Genomic DNA, 12,653 nt, shown 5'->3' on the forward strand with positions numbered 1-12,653 from the left:
GGACAAATACCACAGATAAATCTGACACTGTGGTAAGAACTGTGGTGCATAGTGTTCCACAGCACCAACTGGCTCTCATCAGCTTGGCCTTCTCACCCCCTTCTGCAGCAGTCTACGTGGGTGGGCCCTTCTGGGTTCAACTCCCACCACAGACGTCGGAGCTCAAATGGTCCTCCTATCATTTCTTTTTTCCCTCCTCGCTATGTCAGTGTGCTGTAAAGAGTAATCTCTGTCTGACGATCGCAGAGTGCACGTTGTTCAATGATACGGTAGGTTTTGCACGTCGGATGATTAGATTATGAAAATGTCTTCTTTAGCCGTGACAGATACCACCTAGGGGATGATGGGAAGAGTCAGGATGAGCATGGAGCCTAGTGGTCTCCAGTGTAACATACTTTTCACCTTTGTCAGCTCTCAGCTCCCTATCAGGATATATTGGCTGCCAAGGGAGATTGTAGAAAAACACAACATTGTTCTCAGATGAGATGCTACATGGGTGGCTGGATCTCCTCAAACATAGATGAAGGCAGTGAACTTTAAAAAGCATGCTTAAAGGAAGATGTTAAAGGAATATTTGTCATGGGAGGCGGAGTTTAGGGGAAGTTAGAGGGGGAAGTAAACAAATCAAAAGAAATGTATCAAAGAAAGTGGTGAGGACTATGTGTTCCCAGTTCCAGCTGCCACTATCCAAATTAGGCTCCATAAAAGTACCATATGTAGAAAAATCTGCAATTGAGATATAATAAAAACAAATAAAATACTTTGATTCAAGAACGATTGAATCAGATTGAAACTTATTTCAGTCTTTACAGCTGAAGAATGAAGGAAGTGGTGCTAAAGTTTTTCTCATAAAGCTGTTTTACTGGACTGGGTGGCATTGCTCCATCCATCATCATGTCGTTAGCAAGCGATTCCCAGGAACTAACTGGATTTCTATTTGTAGGATGTGAGGATATTCACAGCGACTTCACCATGGTGAAGTTATTTGTTGTCCTGAAATGCAAAGGGGCTGCCTGTGCCATACAGTGGGCAATAAAAACTAGGCATCCACCTTGGACTTTTCTGTGCCACAAAATGATTGAAAAAACTAATTTATTAGGGAATTTCTGCTCAAAAGAGTGAAAATTCATGACATTTATGTGAAAGTATAAAAGTCCAATACCTAGCATATGTAGATTCTAAGTAGTCAAAATCAGAGGTTGACAGTTTATTCTTGACCTTGGAAACAGCAGCTTAGATCAGAATCTTTAATCCTTTAAGCAGCTGCTAAAGAGCTTCCAATCAATCACATGAGCTTCATCAGCAAATTTAATTTCCTCGCTCTGTGATGTTTTAAACGTCAAGAATGAAAATCAGTTTTTAAGCCAACATGGACAAGATGTCGTTAAAGTTATGATCCTAAATTTTCAAATGTGGTTGATTTGGCGACATCTGTGGTAACTGTTAATTACGCCAAGAACATCTTATTAAAACAAGTCTCAGAATTTTGAAAAAATGGGAATAGCAGACTTTGAAAACTCATGTAATTTCATTGTTCGTGTTGGCAAGCAAATCAACCATAGATTTTTTTAATGCATTTACTGCACAGAGCAGGATTTGCAACCTTTATGATGTCCCATACAAATTTACAATGTTTACATGTATATATTTCTTTATGTTCATTGATTTATTTACTGCTGCTGCATGTCTCTTGATGAGGCCTTAGTAAGGTTTCCCTTTCAGAAGCTTAGTAGTCAAGGCTTGAACTGCAATAACTTTTTCGAGACTTTTTGAAATAAGTCTAAAATAATATGACGACACTTAATGTCGTCTCTGATCATTTATATATTATTTTGTGTTGAAAACAGTTATTGTTGTTGTTAGTCGTCGGTTGCAATCCCATGATGCCTTAGGATGCCGACAGTGTGGTAGTTCTGATCTCAAGCGCATGGAGCTGTGGAATAACATGAGAATGATCTGACTTCATCGGATCTAGATTATTAGGGTGGTACCAAACATGATGAGTAAAGTAGCTTAAATGTAATAAATAATGTGTAGATTCTCCTCGCATTTGAATAGTATTGTAGGTCTTTATGTTCAGGTTAGAGGTAATAATGCTCAGACTTCTTGTTTGTTTTATTTTAGTAACTTCTAGGCTTCAAAAAAACATTTAGGAAAAGCATATTAAGAGACATTTTTAGGTGTATGGTCCAATCTACCTAATAATACTGGAACATAATGTAAAATGTCTGTGGTACCAATGGAATAACTTTACATGTCATGGTTTTTCTAACACTAAAACAACAGCGAAAGCAATAAAAGCTAAATTTGAGGTGAACCGGACAGAAATGACAGAAATAAAATCACACCAAACTCCCCACAAAGACCAGCTCAGTGACGAATCAATCAACATAGTCATGCAAATTATAATTTTCCTGGACTGACACAGACTGCACGATGCCTTTGGTAGCTGAATTGATTTTTCCAATACAAACAGAACAGAAATGTTCTCAAATGCATCCACTGTCCTCACCGCTTTATTTGACCAAATTAGTGAGTAACCTATAATTTACAGACAACATCACAGACGCTGAACAGAGGCCTTAGTCTGTGTTTTCATGACAAATAAGGGCTGGAACACAGACGGCTGAGTACCGAAATTCTGATGAGTCACTCCCACTCTGAAAATAATGAACTGTATTTTTAAGAGAGTCCCACACCACTGAGGGTGTAGACTATAAACAAAAAAAGAGACACTGTGTGAGTGCACGACACAATTTTGGGAAATATTTGCCGAATGGAAATGTCACGTCTTGGAATGGCCCGGAGGATGATTTCCGTCTCACGGTCTTCCACACAGCTGCTGGAGCCGATGTCAGAGCTTCATCAGAAGGCAAAAAAAACCGCCTAATAGTAACACACGAGCATCTGCTCATGCCGAACACCAGCCTGCTTTCATTTGGTTTAGAGGAAGATGGGCGGGGGGTGCTCTCTTCCCTTATCCCACCAGCTTCCTGACAGCCACAGTAAACACGGACCCTCTGAAAGGTCACACTGTTTGTCACCCATGGAGCTCTCCTCTCATAAATATTAATGGCCACTGTACCAAATGGGGCCACTGAATGTTAACAAGGGGTGTGGAGGATGGGGGGATGGTGGTGGTGGACTCTTCCTTTTAATGCTGCGAGAGGCTCCTCCACTGTTGGGCCATGGGGGAAAACAAGAGTGGGCGAACCTGGAAAAAGTCTGGCCTCTGCTCCATATGGATCTTCTTAGCCCAAAGTGACTGAAGCTGTGATCCCGCATGGCTTTGATTGCCAGGCTCACTTTGGCTCAGAGGGGGAAATCAGCGATAGAAGACAGTTTCAGTGCCAACCACATCATCGCTCCCCTTGAATGACCAACGGCTGTAAATTCGATGATGATTCAAATGATTGATTACCCTCCAGCCGATCCAACTCTTCAGTGCACCCAGCTGGCTTAACACTGTAGAGTGGGTTTTGTTTATCAGTTGGCCTCAGACAACTTATGTAACCGTGTTTTATAATAGTCTGAACCAAACGGGAAAAGGTATACCAATGCGTCCTCATGGTGTCCGTTCCATATTACTAACAACCCAAAAAAAAGAAATAACCCCAGCACATCTGGTTGTCCGCTGATTTCAACCGCAGCCAAATGATACGCATGCAGCAGCCAGGATCAGTAAAAAAAAAAAAGTTTTGGTCCAAGACAACCATGAGTCTTCAAACTGGGTATAAAAGTATGGAAAACTTTGGAGGGATGTTTGCTTGATTTAGAATTATAAAATAAAATAAAAATCCAAGCCTTCCTTTACTTGGCATTCCTAAGTATGAACTATTCTCTCTCTGAAACACAAATAAAAATCATCCAGGCAAGAATGTATGTGTAAGATTTCTCATAACAGGTTTTGCTTCAAAGGATACTGATGGAGTTTGGACGGTGTAAGATGTGTGAGTCGACTCTCATGAAATATCAGGTCTAAAAAAGATATTATTTTAAGCATACCGCAAAGGCCTCCTGCCTGCTAGCCCCCGGGCTCGTTTTCCTCTCAATTGGATTTCCCAGAGTCACACACTGTATATCAAGTCTCGCAAAGAGAAGCAACATTTCACCGGCAGTGTTTATGTTTCCTCCCGAAGTACAGCTCAGCAGGCAATGGCATCGTTGCTCCACGCTGAGGAGGAGGCAGTGAGAGGGTGATGGATGAGCCCCAGGGCAGGGGCTTCAGTTTGAGTTGCTGTAAGCAATAGGGAAAGACATCTGATCAGCCCAGGCGGGGAAGCACAGGCCTGCTTCTGTTTCCATCAAAACCTCTGCGGGTGCTGGGGGGGGGGGGGTAAATCCCATCTTCACCCTTGTGGTAACGTGTCAGATGACCGTGTGATCGGCTGTGTAGCTGCAGCAGATTGACAGTTTCATTAAAGTCATGAACTGAAGAATACGTACTCTATCAGTGACACTTAACTCACTGATGCAGTCGCAGTATATTCCTACCACTCTTAGCCGGGAATAAAGTAATTCTATAAACTCCAGTTGGTAATGATGGTAAGGTAAACAGACGATTATGCAGTAAATGGTGCTCCTAGAAACACACTGAAGCATTTCCATATGCACAAAATGTGTTTTGCTGCTCTGTACTGCTGCCTGAAATATAGCAATAGGTCATATAAGTGTTTCCACACTTTTCTCCATACAAAAGTTGAATCTTCCAGACTGAACTAGAGCTTCCTCTATAGTAAAATGTTTTCACAAATAAATTGTCGAAGCATAAAATATGCGGTAAAACTGCAATTTGGGATTTTTATATTTCTTTACAATAGAACAAATGAAATACAATGTGGGTTTTAACGAGTGAGCCTTAGAGATATTAAGTTGTTAAACTTTTTTAGCCAGGAGAGCTGTTTCTTTAAAGGGACGTTGACCCTTTCATGATCTGCCCTGATTTATTTTCATAAACTAACATCTGCAAGCATCTGTTGTTTCAGTTCCTGCCTTTGTGTGTTTCCCGCCTTCTTGATTATCTACACCTGCCCTCAATTACTCACCTGCACCTGATTTAGCTATTAGTCTACCCTGTTAATATGCTGCCTTGTTTTCCCTGTGCCCATGCCATGTTTTTCTCTATGTTTTGGGGGTTTTGATTACTCCCTGTCTGGATGCGTTTGCTCTGTTTGGACTGACCCTCTGTGTCTGACTGCCTGGTTTTTCATTAAAGCCTTAGTATTTATGTACCTAACCTGTGTTTTCTGTGTCTGCAATTGAGTCTCTGTTCAACCCAGAATTGTTTGGCCTACAGACCAAAGAGTCCAACAGAATCTCACGTGCTGTAACTGTTTCTTGGTGAATCACAGTCAGGCACAGAGATTCTGGGCAGGTGGATTTGCCAAGAAATAGTCCCAGAACTTAACTTTCTCTAACACCAAAAAATGGCATTTTTACATTTCTTTTTAATAAACAAACAAGATTTCATAGAAATAAGAATTGATGACTGTCCAGTAAGATAAAAGTCCTTGGCATTAGTAGGCAATCTGGAAACAATTTGAGGCACTCTGATTGCAAGTTTCAATCTGGACATCCATGATTTATTGCCTCTAATTTTCTCCCTCAACATTACCAACAGCGTTTCTACTACTTCCTATTTTCCTTTAAACTAGATTTGTTTTAATTAGTGATATTTACAGGCGCTGATGAGCATATTTTAAAACTTGGAGAGCCTTGCTAGTTGTCCCCCCCCCGGGTCCTTATGTTAAACTAAAATAATCTAGCTCCAGCTCCAAATTTAACGCAATAATTGCAGTTATAACGACGGGCACGCGGTTAATCAGCATATTGGGCTAAGGCATATCTGATTCATAGTGGCTGGGTTGTGGGTAAGTGTCCATAATGGTGCGGTTCTCAAATTAGAGGTTGAGTGGCAGGTGGATGATTTATGCTTACATGCGGATTTGTATGACATCAGATCTGATATACTTATCTTTAAAACACAGACATGAAAGGGACCTCAACCAGGAGACTCAGCGCCATCCAGACCAGGATACAACCTCCGGTTCTGAAAAATAGTTGCATTCTCTCTACTGGCCATCAGGGGCCGACTCTACAAAAAAGAAGTCAGATGACCCTTCTTCTCACTGGATTATAACCTCGGTAAACTTTGTGAACATGAGTTTATGGTCTCAATCGCTAATTTCAAGTCTTCTTTAATACACCATGATGTTTATTCAGAAAATCATGGTCCTATGTAGAGTAAAATAGACCATTAAGCGGAAAATGCTTTAAGTCTTGGTTACCTTGTTATTAATAGATCAGCAGTCCAAACATAGTCATTTACGCTCACTGGTTGCAAAAAGTAAAAATGTTGATTGGAAAAATCCAAGATGATGACCGCCGAATTGCTGAATTCAAACTTCAAAACTGCCATCCACAAACAAATGTGTGACGTCTCAATGACTACGTACACTTCTAATAAACAATCGGTGATCCAGACAGGACATGTTCACTAATAGAGTACATTAAATTTAGTTGAAGATCAGTTGACAACTACTGGTTAAGTTCTTGGTTAGCTGTGTATTTACTTTAAATTCCGGGAAAGTTTTTTTTTTTTATCAAATTGCTCCATGTTTCAAATCGTGCCGACTTCATGTTCTCATTTTATTGTGGGATCATTTTGTTTTGCACGAGTGTTTATCCCGCTTCATGTTTTACAAAATAAACAGTTCAGGCTCATGGTTAAACAAGAAAATCATTTGGATGGCTCTCTGTGACAAACAAAAGAAGAATTTAAGAAACATGAGTCGGTGTAACTTTTCCTTGTGCATCGGTTTCCACACAATGACTCATCCAGATCAGCTGAGTCATCACCAATGATCTCTGGCAACATGGTTGACCTACTTACAGCTTGAAAAACACAATCAGTTCTGACCTCTGTTTTAACTTAGAACATCATTTGAATGTTAGACATAGTCTGGTTTGTCTGGTTTGTCTCAAACTATCATTACTCCAGTGGTGTGACCTGGTTTCTGACACTGATGAGGTTACTGTTTCAGTGAACAATGGAACACCTGTCAGTGACCTCTAACATTATTCTGAAGCAATGCATAATACTAATGATATATCATATCACTTCAGAGGGGATGGTGTGCAAAGAATTACTAAAACGAAATGCTACAATAGTTTAACATAGGTAGCTGTAGTGATAACATAAGTCTGCCATCTGTTTTTTTTTTTTTGTTAAGGAAGTGTAGCAAAGGTGTGTTGTTTTTATTTGCAGCATTTTTTTAAAGCACTTGGATGAAAGACAAAAAGAAAAACAAGTTATAGAAAGCTTCAATCACATCTCATGGCCTTCATCATTTGACTAGGTACATTTTTTAGCCGGGAAATGGTAGTGGGAAAGACTTCCTTTAAGGTCCACTACTAGCTTTTTATGGAGCCTTTCACCACATGTCATGGCCTTAATCCATTGCTTAGGAGTGATCACATAACCTAAATATAAAAATACAACAGTATATAACAGCTGAGCTATCTCCTTGACAAATAAGATACCTCCATCTGTTAATGAAGGTCGTAAGTTGCCGTTGAAGCTCCAGAAAATCTAAACAGAAGAAAGGTTTGTAAGTGGACCATGAGTCGAGACCTTTTCTTTTGCGTGCTATTTCCATGACGTGATGCTTTGTTAGGGTCAACTACATCATCTACAATCTCTTTATTCTACTGCCTATATGATATTTAAGTTGCATTTTTACTTAAAACGTGTGTTACAATGGTGGCTCCTTTCATCTCCAGCCATCCCCTCCTCCCTCTTCCTCCACCACTTCTGCACATTCATCCTCTTTCTGGCCTTTTTCTCAGATTGATCAAATATTTGCTCTTCTCGGGCCCGGGGGCTGTTTTTTTTTCCTGGAGTGTGTTTTCAGCAGCGGTCTGGCCTGTGCGGTGGCTCAACAGTGGACGCCTCAGACATGTGAGTGTTTGGCTTAGCGTCCGGGGGACAGAGGCTGGGCCGGGTCTGGGGTGTCTGAGTGTGCTGGCAATGTTGGCTTGCACTCCCTTCGCTGGGCAAACTGGGCCCGTGAGTCTCACACACTGCGGCCATTCACTCTCCCAGCACACACAGGATAGAGTATGGATTGTTTGAAGGCCAGTGGCAATGCCAGGAATGCTGAGCCCTAGTTCCTCTCTGGGAAAAAATGGTATTTGGTTCTCTGTCTCACTCTCCCTCCCTGCCTTTGAAAGGTTGCAGCAGTCTGATGAGAGGGATCACTAGGGTCATTAGCAGCCCTGCTTCCTCCTGCCTGCAGATTCCAGCCTGGCCAGTCAGAGAGGGCCTCCCAGCCGGAGGAATCCTAAGGAGAGCCACTGCCTTCCACATCGGTATTTCCTGACCCAGTCCCACATCCCTGGTGGCTCATTTACAGTTATAGCAATGAAAAACAGTAAGCTAAATAGGGATGCATGCATAAAATATCCATCTTGAACTCTGCATTGGTACAGGCTGTTCTCATACAGCGTTAGTGGCTATACATACAAAAATGAATGCGTTGTAATTTATGCATATCCCATGAAATCAATTTGTGTATAATCCACGTAATCATGAACCAGGAAGTATAAAGCCTGCAAAAAGCCACATATATACATATATAACACCCCTTTATTTAAAACTAAACCACAATCTTTTCCTTAATCTCACTAAGTAGTTTTGTTGCATGAAACTAACTTAGTTTTTCCAGAACTTTATTTTGAAATGACTGTATGCCCGTATCGAGCGGAAATTGAAACGTGTTGCCGGGCTTTCGAAGGAAAGTGCACGAGAAATGTGGAGTGACTCTTTTGTAACATATCATACGAACTGTTGTGTGAGGATTTGTTGATTGGTAACAAACATCCATTTAGAGTTTAAAACCATACAAAGAACTGTCAGTGGTTTGATAGAGTTGAATTTCCATAATTTATAGCAATTAAGGTTTTGCTCCTAAGGATGCTGCATTAGTGCGCCATATGGAAACAGCCATGAATGGCCGAGTTGCGTGGAAATTGCCATCCCTGTAGATTTAATGCAGCCGACCTCGGCCCATGGTGTGCGTCACTGTGTGTTCACTTAACAATTTATGCCACTGCACACTGGGAATGTAATCAGAGCCGAGGGGTCAGAGAATATATATATATATATATATATATATATATATATATATATATATATATATATATATATATATAACACTCCAGAAGTCACCAAAGGAAGGATTGTAAATCTGGAAATGTTGAAAAGCAGAAATAGGTGAGTGGTTATTTATTCAACACTGTGGAGATGTTCTTAGATACCAGTGATATCAGGTGGAGAAAGGATTACAGTGCAGTTGAGTGATTATTTTCTGTGCTGTAAGATCGTGCAGTAACTTCCCTTACAGCTTGGTAAACAAAAAACAGAGCAAGTTGAACAAGTTCAAGATTAACAGAACATTTCCTCAAACTGCAATACAAGCAGGCATCAAGGGGCCAAGTGGAGAAGTCAGAAGGAAAGCGTTGCTGAATCCAAAACTGATTTGGTCTATCTGATTGACTTTAGTGCCACAAATCTGTAAAAAATGATAATGTCCTTGACAACGGTTCAAATAAAGAAGTATCTAACAGGTGGACACTTCACCTATTCCTCCTGGGTTGTTGGCAATTTCTTGTGAAATTCTGCTTTCTGTGTGTCTACACATGCCAGAGGAGATCCTCAGGGTGAAATCCCACTCCTTCTTCCTCCTCAAGATCCTGCACTGTCCTCTGAGATTTTTTTTTACTGACAAGTAAATTACTTCTCTATATCTGTGAACTCAGAACAAGATGTCGTTTCAGCTGTATACAATCACAACACATTCTTTTTTTATTTAGACTAATTTTCATTCCTTTCAAGTGGAGCAAAAAGGGGAAAATGGTTCCACTGGAAACGAGGCAGAAGTAAACCGTTCATTCCACTCAAACTACAGTTATTTAAACTTCAAAACCTTTTAGCTCTCAAATGATTTGTAAGATTACAATAACTTGCTTGGCAGGAGATAAGATTTTTCAACTGGCATGGTAAACCTCAAACGAACAATAACAAATTAATTAAACATGAAGAAATAAAACACTGAAACGTCTTGGGAGATCAGAAAAGCCACCTGGCTGGCTTTTCCGGATTGCTTTAGACATGCATGCAACTTCCTTCACTACTGGTGGATTAGATTCCACTGTGGAAAGGAAACATGAGTAGCATCAACACTGTCTGGTTTCACCTGGTGGAATCCAGATAATAACTCCACTTCCAGCTAGTTGTTTTGGTGTCAAGGCCCACTAATTCACTGTTCTGGTGTTCAGCCTCTTCGCTCTCATTAAACTTGTTTCCAGCAGCAGAACTTCAGCTGTTTTCAGCAAAAGGTCTCTGATTATTCAACTGAAAACTGCCTATCCACCCAACCCAACTTCATATTTTTTCCTATATCATTAATTGATGTTGTTATAACCACGTAGATCAATTTCAGAAAAATTCCAAAATTAAAATGAGGACTATTCTTTTTATGTTGGCCTTCTCAAAATTTGAACATTGCTTTGAAGGAATTAGATTGGTTACCAACTCAACGGACATAGGGATGAGGGAATATAGGGCTTCTCCAGATTTAAAAATGTCTTTGAGAGAACAGAATGCTGATTGAATGTAGGGCTGAGGGAACGTAGAGCTGTTTCCAACAATGAGGAACCATAGAAAGCTATGGGAATATAGAACTAAGTGAGCATAGGGTGGACCCAGATAATCCACCATTTCAATGCATCATGCCAGATTTGGTTGATGGGCACAGGTTTTTTGCTTTTGTTCTCTGAACAGGCAGGTTGGTACCAAAACTCGCAACATTAATGTGACAAGACTTTGGGATGTTGCTCACAGTCACTGCACGCAGCTGTTTTTCGACAATAAATAGTTCCAGCAGAGACTGGAACAGTCCTCTTCACTCACTTTCAGAGGAAATAAAAGCCTATTTCCCAATATATTAAACTATTGTCTAAGGCCTGTGTTTGTTGAGCCCAGGGGAAACCGTGAAAACAAGATCCAGTCTTTTTTAAGGTATTTGCACGTCCCCGCATGTCAAAGAAAATCATACTGACAGTTAACTAGAATCTTTTGCACAAACCCCTCTATAAATGTACTCCTCTCTGAATAAACCTGTCCACACAGTAACCAAGACAGAAACTAAATGCAGGAACTGTGACCTTATATTTTCTGTGTATGGGCACAGAGGAAAGACTAGCTCTTGTGTTCTAGCTCTAAATGCTGAATCTCCCAGCATGGAGTCTTTCCACTGTGATATAAAATGCACACAGACTTCTCAGAAACGCTGTCATTACACTCAAAAGTAATACTTAGTAAAGTTGGATGAGGCGTTCACATGCCAGCAGAGGGGAAGAGGATAACATTCCTCCATGTGTTTGGCTTTAAGAAAGAACAGATTGTCGCATCAGCTGCATGAGGTTCCTCTTTTAACTTTATAAAGATCACTCAGTGATAGAAGCACAATGTTTCTACTGTTACAAGATATACCTAGATAAAAAGTATGTACTGTCAGTCAGAGCAAAGAGTTTTTTGCCATACAAACACACCCACGAAATAAATATATTTTAGGATTAGGGTGATTATGGCAAAACTGTGTATTATTCTATGTGAATTAGCGTATACCTATGCTTTAGTTATGGTCAACCAATGTTACAAATGAAAGGAAAGGAAGGATAAACACTTTCGAGTTAGGCCTTTGGTTCACCGCTCCATTACACGACCTCCACGCCCGCCGCCTCCACCACTTTATTCATCTTACCTCCTGTTCAAAGCTTGACCTTTTTCACAGACTGCCCACATCACAGCCAAAAATACTTTTATCCCCCACAATGACATGTGAGCAACATTTATTTTCTTCTAACGTACTTTAATTGGCTGCTGTGTAATGGCCTTGGCCGGCAACCGCCCCTCGTGACTAATCCTTTTCCAGTGTTTTGCATGCTTGCATGAGATTGGTCCAGATGTTTAGACCCCGCCCATCTAACTTCCTTGCTGCTGATCCGAGGACCATGATTGGAGAGTTAAACAGTCTAGCGGGTGCAATTTCGTCAGATGAGCGGTGTTTTCTCAGTCAGTCAGCGCAGCACTGCGTCTGTAGATTTAAATTTTATATTCAATAAAGTTTTGAACAGATAAGGGTTAGACAGCTCAGATAGCTGAGGTTGTTAATACTCAAAGTTGGGAGCTCTATTTTGGTTGTATTCATTTATTTGATTCAAGCAGCTCCTTCAGCGCCTTTTCCTTTGCATTTCGCCTCCTTGTTTTGTTGTAAAATCTAAGTTATGATCAATCCAAACAATAAACATCTTTATTTCACATAATCCTTATGATTTTATGTTGCTACCCTTTTCCCTGGCGCCGGGCCATAACGCTGACATTTGACCTCATGCGTGTCCAACCTAGAGGGCAAATCTGTTCTGCGGCAATGTGAAAACATCCAGAGCTTTCTGGCTTTTCTATATGGAGGAGAAGCCAACAATAACTGTCCTCCTGCTAAATATGAAAGCAAGAGACGGCTACGAGATATTTCCTGATGATGTCTCTCTTACTGTTGTTTGACAACCTCCTTATGACTCATCCACTTTGC

This window comes from Anoplopoma fimbria, chromosome 10 (genome assembly GCF_027596085.1).
Source record: "Anoplopoma fimbria isolate UVic2021 breed Golden Eagle Sablefish chromosome 10, Afim_UVic_2022, whole genome shotgun sequence".
NCBI classification, from domain to species: Eukaryota; Metazoa; Chordata; class Actinopteri; order Perciformes; family Anoplopomatidae; genus Anoplopoma; species Anoplopoma fimbria.